Raw genomic sequence first — 12,932 nt, 5'->3', positions numbered from 1 at the left:
AACTATAAGTTATAAGACTCTTGTTATGTTTTAGCAAACAGACTGGTGGCATTTTGCCCCTGCCCTAGAGATTTGTGGAATTTTGCACTGAGAGAGATGATTTAGGGTATCTGGTGGAAGAAATTTCTAAGCAGCAAAACATTCAAGAGGTGACTTGGGTGCTGTTAAAAGCGTTCCAGTTTAAAACAGAAACAGAGCATAGAAGTTTAAAAAATTTTTAGCCTGACAATGAGATGGAAAAGAAAATCACATTTTCTGAGCAGAGATTCAAGGCTGCTGTGGAAATTTCCATAAGTAATGAGGAGCCAAATGTTAATTCCCAAGACAATGGGGAACATGTCTTCAGGGCATGTCAGAAGTCTTCATGGCAGCCCCTCCCAACACAGGTGCAGAGGCCTAGAAGGAAAAAGTGGTTTTCTGGGTGGGGCCTAGAGTCCCCCAGCTGGGTACAGCCTAGGGAATTGGTGTCCTGTGTCCCAGCTGCTCCACCCGTGGCTGAAGGGGCCAACGTAGAACTCAGACCATGGCTTCAAATGGTGCAAGCCACAGCCTTGGCAGTTTCCATGTGGTGTTAAACCTGCAGGCGCACAGAAATCAATAATTGAGGTTTGGGAACATCTGCCTAGATTTCAGAAGATGTATGGAAACACCTGGATGCTGAGGCAGAAGTGTGCTTCAAGGACAGGGCCCTCATGGAGAACCTCTGCTAGGGCAGTTCAGAAGGGAAATTTGGGGTTGGAGCCCCCACACAGAGTCCCTATTGGGGCATTACCTAGTGGAACTGTGAGAAAAGGATCACCATCCTCCAAACCCCGGAATAGTAGATCCACTGAAGGCTTGCACCGTGTGCCTGGAAAAACCACAGGCACTCAATGCCAGTCCATGAAAGCGGCCAGGGGAGAGGTTGTACCCTGCAGAACCACAGGAGTGGAGCTGCCCAAGACCATGGGAACCCACCTCTTGCATCAGTGTGACCCAGTTGTGAGACATGGAGTCAAAGGAGATCACTTTGGACCTTTGAGATTCAAGTGCCCCGCTGGATTTTGGACACCCATGGGCCCTGTGTCCCCTCTGTTTTGGCTAATGTCTCCCATTTGGAATGGCTGTATTTACCCAATGTCTATACTCCCATTGTATCTAGAAAATAACTAGCTTGCTTTTGATTTTACAGACTTATAGGCGAAAAGAACTTGCCTTGTCTCAAATGAGACTTTGGACTGTGGACTTTTTGAGTTAATGCTGAAATAAGACTTTGGGGGACTGTTGGGAAGGCATGATTAATTTTGAAATGTGAGGACACGAGATTTGAAAGGGGCCAGAGGCAGAATGATATGGTTTGGCTCTGTGTCCCCACCCAAATCTCATATTGAATTGTACTCCCATAATTCCTATATGCTGTGGGAGGGACCCAGTGGAAGATAATTGAATCATGAAGGCAGTTTCTCCCATACTGTTCTTGCGGTAGTGAATAAGTTTCACGAGATCTGATGGTTTTATCTGGGGTTTCTGATTTTGCATCTTCCTCATTCTCTCTTTGCTGCCATACATGTAAGATGGGGCTTGCTCCTCCTTGCCTTCCACCGTGATTGTGAGGCTTCCTCAGCCACGTGGAACTGTAAGTTAAATTAAACCTCTTTCTTTTGTTAATTGCCCAATATCAGGTATTTCTTTATCAACAGCATGAAAACAGACTAATACAACTCTCTACACTAAATACACTGCATCTGATCCTCAAACCTAAAACATTTCTATATCTGTGACTAAATAAATCAGGAACTTAATCTGACCTTATCTTACATGTGTGGGTATGTGTAGTTTTCCTGGCAATCCTTAGCCCAACTGAAATATGTTTCTTCTATTTGCACACAAAAGTACTTTCTAAAATTCCCATTAATTTTCCAGTAAGCAGTAAGTTAACATTCATTGTATGCAAAAAGCTTGGAAGATTTTTCAGTGTACAAATGAGAACCTAAATGTCCAAATGAAAAAAAAAAAAAAATGTAGAAAGAAATTCTAGGCTAAAGTTTATCATATAGAATACATATGTATTCAAAATACATAACTGTCATCAAATTTGAGTTAATTGATGAGACTGATACCCTAATGGCAATCTTTAAATGTGTCAGCCTTCATCTACAGAAACAAAGCTTCCTTGATACTATATATAACTGCTAGTCAAATAGTATCTACCATGTCCAGAACTGTTTGCTAATGGGCACAAATATTAATGAAATTTTAAAATTTAATTTGTGCTAGACAGCTTTGCCTCATTCATGCACATTTGAACTCTCACATGAAATCTAGTAAGACACTGAATTAGGAACATGACTACTAGCTAGGCATATCAAAAACTATTCAGAAAAGGGGGCAAACATGGGGAAACTCAAAGATGGTGACAGGGTATTAATGCTTAGATGAAATAATATGATTTCAAACATTTAATGTAGGATTTATTTCTTCCTCAGGTCATAATACAATGCGGGTTGATAAGAGGCTTTGCTCTTCACGAATTCAGGGATTTAAGGTTCCAAAGTCACCAAGGAAGGAGGGAAGAGAGCTCATAGAGAAGCCAGCCCTGGTCTTTTGGCTTTGGACTGCTCACTTTAGTGGTTAAGCTGATTAGAGGCCCTGCAATATTCTTTGCCTAGGAAAAGGAAACTGACCATTGAAGATTAGTCAGTCTTTACCATACCCATCAATTATTTTGATCAAGAACTTTTTCAACTCAAAATTATTTCACGTCTGAGTGCAGAGGCTCATGCCTGTAATCCCAGCACTTTGGGAGGCTGAGGTGGAAGGATTCCTTGAGCCCAAGAGTTTGAGACCAGCCTGGGCAGCAAAGCAAGATCCCATTTCTACAAATAATAGAAAAATAACTAGCCAGGTGTTGTGGCAGGTGCCTGTGATCCCAACTACTCAGGAGGTTGAGGCAGGAGGATTGCTGGAGCCTGGGTAGTCAAGGCTGCAATGAGCTGTGACCATGCCACTATACTCTAGCCTGGGAGACAGAGTGAGATCCCATCAAAAAAAAAAAAAAAAAAAAAAAAAATCATGTTAGTAAGGACCTGGGTGCAGTGAGATTCCATAGCAAAATAATAATAATAATAATACTCTGAGGAAAATTGAAATAAAAATTTAGACAGTGATGAAGATAATTTGACCAAAAAAGTGTTTTCATTATCTGAATATTTCAATTAAAACTGTAGTTGATTATGCTAAATGTTGTAAGAAAAAGACTTAAAGATGCTTTTATAAAAAAAAGATGAACTTTGGCATTTCAGGACAGGGCTAAATATAAATGTGTTATTAAAGAAAGAACAGCTAACACACATTCTGATAGTACGTCAATGCTTAAATCTTGCACCAGATGTTCAAACTTAAACAGCCAGCATTTTAATGACTGTGTCCCCCCACTGTATCTCAAATGCACTCTATTAGCAAACATGACAGCCCAATTACTTCCATGGCACTTAGCATTTCATGGTGGGCTATTGCCAACAGTAGAATATAGGGTGGGCAACATGCCAAAGAAGTTAACTGATTTTAAAGGCTAAAATATTGCTCGCATTGAAAATTCAGGGTTTACGTAAGGCTAATTTCCCTGACCCTGTTTAAACTCACCAGATAAGTACGTTGTCACCTACTTAAGTGATAACTTTTTCCCTTTATATTATGCAAAAAGTAGGTAAGCCAATTTTGCTACAAAGAACATGTTAGTAAAATTTTATGTCATATAAAATCAAACATTTGTTTTACTTATCACTGGAGAATAGAAAATCATTCAAAAATACATTGCTAATCCATTATACATTGACTTGGTCTACAAATAAATCTAGAGAAAAAAACAGCCTTTCATTTCAGTTGATGCTTGATATGATTTGACTGTGTCCCCACCCAAATCTCATCTTAAATTGTAGCTCCCATAAATCCCAGTTGTAGTGGGAGGGACCTGTTGGGAGGTAATTGAAGCATAGGGATGGGTTTTTCCCATGCTGTTCTCAAAATAGTGAATAGGTCTCATGAGATCTGATGGCTTTATAAAGGGGAGTTCTTCCACACATGCTCTGTTGCTTGCTTGCTGTCATGTAAGACATGCCTTTGCTTCTTCTTCACCTTCTGCCATTATTGTGAGGCCTCCCCAGCCATGTGGAACTATGAGCCCATTAAACCTCATTTTATTTATAACTTACACAGTCTCTGGTATTTCCTCATAGCAGTATGAAAATACACTAACAGAATAAATTGGGACTGGGAGTGGGGCACTACTGAAAAGATACCCAAAAATGTGGAAGCAACTTTGGAACTGGGTAACAAGCAGAGGTTGGAATCATATGGAGGGCTCAGAAGACGACAGGAAAATGTAGGAAAGTTTGGAACTTCCTAGAGACTTGGAGGGCTCAGAAGAAGACAAGAAGATGTGGGAAAGTTTGGAGTTTCCTAGAGACTTGTGAAATGGTTTTGGTCAAAAAGTCTAGGCCGAAATGGTTTCAGATGGAGGTGAGGAACTTGGGAACTGGAGCAAAGGTAATTCTTGTTACACTTTAGCAAAGAGACTGGCAGCATTTTGCTCCTGCTCTAGAGATCTGTGGAACTTTGAACTTGAGAGAGATGATTTAGGGTACCTGGCAGAAGAAATTTCTAAGTGGCAAAGCATTCAAGAGGAAGTAGAGTATAAAACTTTGAAAATTTTGCAGGCTGATGATGCAGTAGAAAAGAAAAACCTGTTTTCTGGGGAGAAATTCAAGCCAGCTGCAGAAATTTGCATAAGTAACAAGGAGCAGAATGTTAATCACCAAGAAAATGAGGAAAATTTCTCCAAGGCATGTCAGAGACCTTCACAGCAGCCCCTCCCATTACAGGCCTGGAGGCCTAGGAGGGAAAAATGGTTTCCAGGACTGGGTCCAGGTCCCCCCTGCTGTGTGCAGCCTTGGGACTTGGTAACTAGCATCTCAGCCACTCCAACCACAGCTAAAAGGGGTCAAGATACATCTCAGGCCATGGCTTCAGAGGGCGCAAGCCCCAAGCCTTGGCATCTTCCACATGGTATTGAGCCTGTGGGTATACAGAACTCAAAAATTGAAGTTTAGGAACCTCTGCCTATATTTCAGAGGATGTATGAAAACACCTGGATGTCCAGGCAGAGGTATGCTGCAGGGGCAAAGCCCTCATGGAGAACTTCTGCTAGGGCAATGCCGAGGGAAATGTGGGGTGGGTGCCCCCATACGGGGTCTCCACTGGGACACTGCCTAATGGAGCTGTGCAAAGAGGGCCACTGCCCTCCAGACCCCAGAATAGTAGGATCTACTGACAGCTTGCACCGTGCACCCGGAAAAGCCACAGACAGATATTCAATGCCGGCCGGGTAAAGCAGCCAGGATCAGGGCTGTACCCTGCAAAGCCAGAGGGGTGGAGCTGTCCAAGGCTATGTGAACCCACCTCTTACGTCAATGTGACCTAAGTATGAGACATATAATCAAAGAAGATCATTTTGGAGCTTTAAGATTTGACTGTTTCACTGGATTTGGGACTTACATGGGGCCTGTAGCCCTTTCATTTTGGCCAATTTCTCCCATTTGGAAAGCGTGTATTTACCTAATACTTGTATCTCCGTTGTATCTAAGAAATAACTAACTTGATTTTAATTTTACAGGCTCATAGGCAGAAGGGACTTGCCTTGTCTCAGATAGACTTGGAGCTTAGACTTTTGGGTTAATGAGTTAAGACTCTGGGAATGAGTTAAGACTTTAGAAGACTGTTTGGAAGGCATGATTGTGTTTTGAAATGTGAGTACATGAGATTTTGGAGGGGCCAGGGTGGAATAATATGGTTTGGCTGTGTCCCCACCCAAATCTCATTTTGAATTGTAGCTCCCATAATCCCACATATTGTGGGAGGGACCCAGTGGGAGGTAATTGAATCATGGGGGTGGGTTTTTCCCATGCTGTTATCATAATAGTGAATAAATCTCATGAGATCTGATGGTTTTATAAACGGGAGTTCTCCTGCACATGCTCTCTTGCCTGCTGCCATGTAAGAGTGTGTTTGCTCCTCCTTCACCTTCTGGTGAAAACCTAAAGACTTCATCAAAAAATATTAGAACTTATAAACAAATTAATTAAAGTTGCAGCCTACAAAACTCTGCATACGAAAATCAGTAGCATTTCTATATGCCAATAGAGAACAATCTGAAAATGAAATCAAGAGAGTAATCTCATTTACGATACTTAAAAATTAAATAAAATATCTAAGAGTACACTTAACCAAAGAAGTAAAAAATATCTAGAATGAAAACTATAAAACATTGATGAAAGAAACTGAAGAAGACACAAAACTTGGTAAGATATTCCATGTACATGGATTTGAAGAATCAATATTGTTATAAATGTCCATACTACCCAAGGCAATATACAGATTAAATGCAATGTCTATCAAAATACCAATGACATTCTTCACAGAAATAGAGAAAAAAAATTGTAAAATTTATATGGACCCCAAAAGACCAAGAATAGCCAAAGCTATCCTGAGCAGTAAGAATGAAACTGGAGGAATCAAATTACTTGATGTCAAATTTTACTACAGAGCTATAGTAACCAAAACAGCATGGTACTGGCATAAAAACAGACACATATACCAATGGAACAGATAGAGAACCCATAAACAAATCCACACACCTACAGTGAACTCATTTTCAACAAAGGTGCCAAGAACACACATTGGGGAAAAGACAGTCTCTTCCATAAATGGTGCTGAGAAAACCAGATATGCATGTGCAGAAGGATGAAACTAGACCCCTATCTCTCACCATATAAAAAACCAAGTCAAAATAGATTAAAGACTTAAAGACTTCCAACTATGAAACTACTAAAATAAAACATTGGGTAAACTCTCTAGGACACTGGAGTGGGCAAAAATTTATTGAGTAATATCTCACAAGCACAGACAACCAATGGAAAAATGGACAAATCAGATCACATCCAATTAAAAAGCTTCTGCACAGCAAAGGAAATAACAAAGTGAAGGGACAACCTACATAATGGGAGAAAACATCTGCAAACTAACTGTCTGACAAGGGATTAATAAACAGAATATGTAAGGAACTCAAACAACTCAATAGGACAAAGTGTGACAATCCAATTTAAAAATGCGCAAAATATCTGAATAGACATTTGTGAAAAGAAGGCATACAAAGGTCCAACAGGTGTATGAAAAGGTGCTCCATATCACTGATCATCAAAGAAATGCAAATCAAAACTACAATGAGACATCATCTCACCCCAGTTAAAATGGCTTTTATCTAAAAGACAGGCAATAAATAGGCTGGTAAGGATGTGGAGAAAAGGGAACCCTTGTACTCTTGTGATGGCGGAAAGTAAATTAGTACAACCACAATATAGAACAGTTTGAAGGTTCCTCATAAAATCAAAAATAGATATAATTTGTAATAGCTATACTACTATATAATTATAATAGTTATAATTGATAGAGTACTTAAAGAAGTTGTCATAAACATAGGCATTCATCATAAGCCAATGAGGCAGGTATAGTCTTATGCTCATTTTACCAACAAGTAAATCGAGTCACAGAGGAAATAACTTGCTGAAGGCAGAGATGGGACACAAATCCAGATAGCCTGGTCCCCCAGGCTCTCTATCAACCTACTGCATATTTCCCCTCTGTATGACCTCGGGTCACCTCTTCCCCTGTACCTCTAAAAAGTTGATTCTACCTAAAGTGGATTTGGATTTATATATGTAATTAGGATTCTAAAGCAGATGTTGGCAAACTTCCTGTAAATGGCCAGATAATAAGTATTTTAGGCTTTACAAATCATGCAGTCTCTCTCAAAACTCTGCCACTGTAGTATGAAAGCAGCCATGGAAAGCAAATTGGCATTATGTTCCAAATAAAACCTTTATTTACAAAAACAGGCAGTGGGCTGGATTTGACTAGCAGGCTGTAGTTTGTCAACCTATGTGCAAACTATCATATGTAATAATGGAATGATTAGGCTAGCTTTAGCAAGAACAAATTTAGGAATATTCAACATCATTGTGATAGAAGAGATCTTGACACAACAGACTTTCATGTTTTCTGCCTTCACAACTACATTATTTGGGACATACGATGTCTGACTGGCTCTTGGTTTCTAGGAAGAAAGACTATACAGATTCAAACACCAAATTAATCCCTGTCAGTTTTTATAAGTTCAAGATAGGTGCACATTTGCTCTTGTTGCTGTATTTAAAAAAGCTATAGTCTGGTATCCAAATCATGATTAGGCTATCAGGATAGTTCACTCAACTCTATCAGATGCATGTTATGGTGAAAATAATACTCATGTGCAATAATATACACATGCTCATATACACACATTTCCACAGAAAGAAAATCTTACACATACATATTTTAGTTACATTTGCTAAATAAAATGTTGTAAACTTTTATTATTTTTAATAAAAATACAATCTACAGAAAACACATTGGTACCAAGAACACACGTAATTTCCTCCTTAAGGGAGCTGAGGGGAAATCTTGTCTAATGTTTCCATCTCTGTTACAACTGTATCTACATAATTCAAAACAACTAAGACATTTCGTTCAGTAAACAGTCTGATATTCTGCTTTATGCCTAGCACTAAAACAGAATTTCTAGGGAATATGAATTAAATGATTTTGCGTCTTGCCTTAAACTGCTTATACTTAATTTTGATATATAATATTCCCAAAGAAAAAATGTTTACTAATGATACATATGTTGAATAATAATGCTGGGATTCAATCACAATAATAGCTAAAAAGCAATTAAAAAATAAGAATACTGTATATGGCTATATAGTATTTACCAATTGAGGGTTAAGAAACCTTACATAACTTTAAAGGAAGAAGAGAATCCTATGGATTAGAGTACCAGCAATGATTTGGAATTTCATAGTTGTAAGATTCCTTTACTAAACTTGAAGTGGTGTGATATTACTTGACTGCGATAACTAAAAAGAACAAAAATAGGAAAAACACAAATGGAAAGATAAATGTAAATGTAAACTCCAGCACATCAATAATTACGTGAAATGTAAATGGTCTAAACACTCCAATTAAAAGGCATGATATGCCAGATTGGGAAAGGATGGGGTAGTTAGACCCAATTCTCTACTGGCTACAATAAAGCCACTTTAAATATAAAGATACATAGGGATTAAAAGAATATTTTGTAAATCAATGAAAAAGACCATGCAAATCCTAATAACAACAACAAAAAAGACAAAAACAAACAACAACAATAAAAACCCCCAACAACAAAATCAAAAACTTGGAGTGGTTATACTAATATCAAACGAAGTAGACTTCAGAGCAAAGATATCACTAGGAACAAAGGCAATCATTTCCTAAGGATAAAACAGTCAATTCATCAAGAAGATGTCACAATCATAAAAGGTTGTATGCCTAATTATTGAGCTTCAAATACAAGAAGCAAAAGCTGATAGAACTGAAAGGAGAAACAGACAAATCCATAAGGTTAATTTCAACATTGGTTTCATGATTATTGATAAAAAAAGTAGCCAGAAATATTGGGAAAGATACAACTTAAACAATAATATAAACCAATTTAATCTAATTGAGATTTATGAAACACCTAATGAAAAAATATACTATACAATCAGGCTAAGTGCACATGAAACATTTACCAAGACAGATAATATTCTGAAACATAAAACATAAAACAAGTTTAAGCAAATTTAAAAGGATTAAAATAATATAAAAAAATATTCCAACCACAATGATATCCTACTAGAAATAAATAACAGAAGCTTACCTGGAAAATTCCAAATTATTTGGAAACTAAACCACAGAATTCTAAATAACCCATGATTCAGAGAAAATAACAAAGGTAAATTAGTAAACGTTTTTAACTAAATGAAAAAATAACATTAAAATTTGTAGGTGTAACTAAAGCAGTAGTTACAGAGAAATTTTAGTACTAAACACCTAGACTAGGAAAAAAGAAGGTTCTCAAATGAATAACCTTAAGAAAACAGAAAAAGAGTAAATGAAACTGAAAGTAGAATAAACGAAATAATAAAGATCTGAATGAAAATCAATAAAACAGATCAAAATACAAGATAAAATTGATGCAACTAAAAGTTGGTTCTTTCAAAATATTAATATGTAATCCCAGCACTACGGGAGGCTGAGGCGGGTGGATCACGAGGTCAGGAGATTGAGACCATCCTGGCTAACACAGTGAAACCCCATCTCTCCTAAAAATACAAAAAAGCCGGGCGTGGCAGCAGGAGCCTGTAGTCCCAGCTACTCAGGAGGCTGAAGCAGGAGAATGGCGTGAATCTGGGAGGTGGAGCTTGCAGTGAGCTGAGACCGCGTCACTGCCCTCCAGACTGGGTGACAGAGCAAGACTCCGTCTCAAAAAAAAAAAAAAAAGAAAAAATATTATAAAATTCATAAACTTCTAGTTAAACTGATCAAGAAAAAAGGAACATACAAATTACAAATATCAAGAATGACAGCAGTGACATCAACACAAATTAGATATTAAAAATGATAAGGAACTATTATGAATAACTTGATGTCAATAATTTCACAATTTAGAATAAATGGAGAAATCCCTTAAATGAAACAAACTACCAAAACTCTCTTAAGAAGAAATCATTTGAATAGATAGATAGCTATGAAATAAATTGAATTTTTAGTTAAGCTTATCACAAAGGTTTCACTGGGGAATTCCATCAAACATTTAGAAAAAAATACCATTTTATACACAAACTCTTCCACAAAATAGATGAAAGAGCACTTCAAAAGCCATTTTATAAAGCCAGCATCATCCTACTACCAAAACCAAAAAAAGAAAACTACAGATAAATATCCTTCATGATGAGAACACATGGGCACAGAGAGGAACAACACATACTGGGACCTTTTGGAGGGTGGGAGTGTAGGAGGAGGGAGGGGATTAGGAAAAATAACTAATGGGTACAAGGCTTAATACCTGGATGATGAAATAATCTGTACAAGCTCCCATGACACAAGTTTACCTATGTAACAAACCTGTACTTGTACAGTTAAAAGATTTTTTAAACTTTTAAAAAAATCCTTCATGAACATAGATAGAAAAATTCTGAACAAAATTTTTATAAATCCAATCTGACAATATGTAAAAATGATAAAATCATGACCAGGTAGAGTTAAATTTTAGGAAAGCAAGGTTGGTTGAGCATTCAAAAATCAATATGTCAATATATTGGCAGAAAAAAGGGAAAAAACATGATCATTTTTATATAAAGTATTTGATAAATCACTTCCAAATACAAAATGTATTCTTTAAAAAAAAAAAAAACAAAACTCACACCAAAATAGGAATAGAAGGGATCTTCCTCTACCTGGTTATGGCATCCCTGGGAAACCTACAGCTAACATAATTACTAATGTTAAACTCATTAGGATAAACTGTCAGTTTTTATTTGTAGTATTTATCCTTTTTTGGTAAAGTTAGCTTTACTGAGGTGGAATTTACATACAATAAAATTCACCCATTTTAAGCATACATGTCAAAATGTTTTTAAAAATGTATCCAGTCATGTAGCTATCACTACAATTACAATATACAAGTCCTTTCTTCTATGAAGTCAATCCTCTTTCCTCACCTGTTGGCCCCTGGAAACCACAAATATTCTTTCTGCCTTTTATAGAATTTTCTAGTTTTGTCTTTTCTAGAATTTCATATACATGACATCATATAGTATGTACTCTTTTGTGCCTAGCTTATTTCACTCACCATCATGCTTTTCAGGTATGTCCACGATTTTGTGTGCATCGGTAGCTAGCTGGCTATATTTATTGCTAAATTGTTGTCCATTTTATGACTGAACCACAATTTATCCATTTGTCAGTTGAGAGAAACTTAGGTTGGTTTCCAGTTTGGGCTATTAGGAATAAAGCTGTAATTATTAATCACATTTAAATCTTTGTATGGAGACATATTTTCTTCTGGGTAAATACCTAGAGGGGTTATTACTGAGCCCTCTCTGAGTCCTCTCTGATACTAAGTGTTTAACTCAAAAAACAACAACAACAAACCTCCCATATCCCCCCCAAAAAACGAAAAACTCAGCTTCCAAAATGGCTATTGTATTTCCTGTTCCTATAAGAGACCATGTGTTCCAATTGCTCCACCTCTTGCTAGTCGTTTAAATTAGGTTTTTGTTTTACATGTATTTTAGTTTTAGACATTTTAGTGAGTGTGTAGTGGTTATCTCCTTGTGGATTTAATTTGCATTTCTCTAAAACTAATGGTGGTAAGTGTCTTTTTGTGTGCTTGTCAATTGTGTATATTTTCTTTGATGAAGTATCCCGATATTTTCTATTTTGTTGTTTGTTCATTCTCTTACTGTTGAGTGGTTAGAAATTTCATATATTCTGAACACAAGGTTTTTTACTAGATATGTTCTGCAAATCTATTCTCTTACAGCTTTTTTCATTTACTTGAGAGTATATTTTGAGGGCTTTTTTATTTTAAAGAAGTACATAAAATGTAACAATTTTTTCTGTTGTGACTTATACTTTATGTGTAAGAAGTGCCAGACTAATCAAAGGCCTCAAATAAATTAGATATGTTTTATTAACAAATTAGATACTACTTTAACATAATGATTATGTACCATTGCCTTTGGTTTCCACTTTTTTTTTTTTTTTTTTTTTTTTTTTTTTTTTTTTTTTAGGCAGCATCTCACTCTGCCCCTGAGGCTGGAGTGCAGTGGTGGGATCTCGGCTCACTGCAAGTTCTGCCTCCCGGGTTCACGCCATTATCCTGCCTCAGCCTCCCGAGTAGCTGGGACTACAGGCGCCCACCACTGCGCCCGGCTAATTTTTTTGTATTTTTAGTGGAGACAGGGTTTCACCGTGTTAGCCAGGATTGTCTCGAT

This window comes from Macaca thibetana, chromosome 4 (genome assembly GCF_024542745.1).
Source record: "Macaca thibetana thibetana isolate TM-01 chromosome 4, ASM2454274v1, whole genome shotgun sequence".
NCBI classification, from domain to species: Eukaryota; Metazoa; Chordata; class Mammalia; order Primates; family Cercopithecidae; genus Macaca; species Macaca thibetana.
This window is presented reverse-complemented; position numbering follows the sequence as displayed.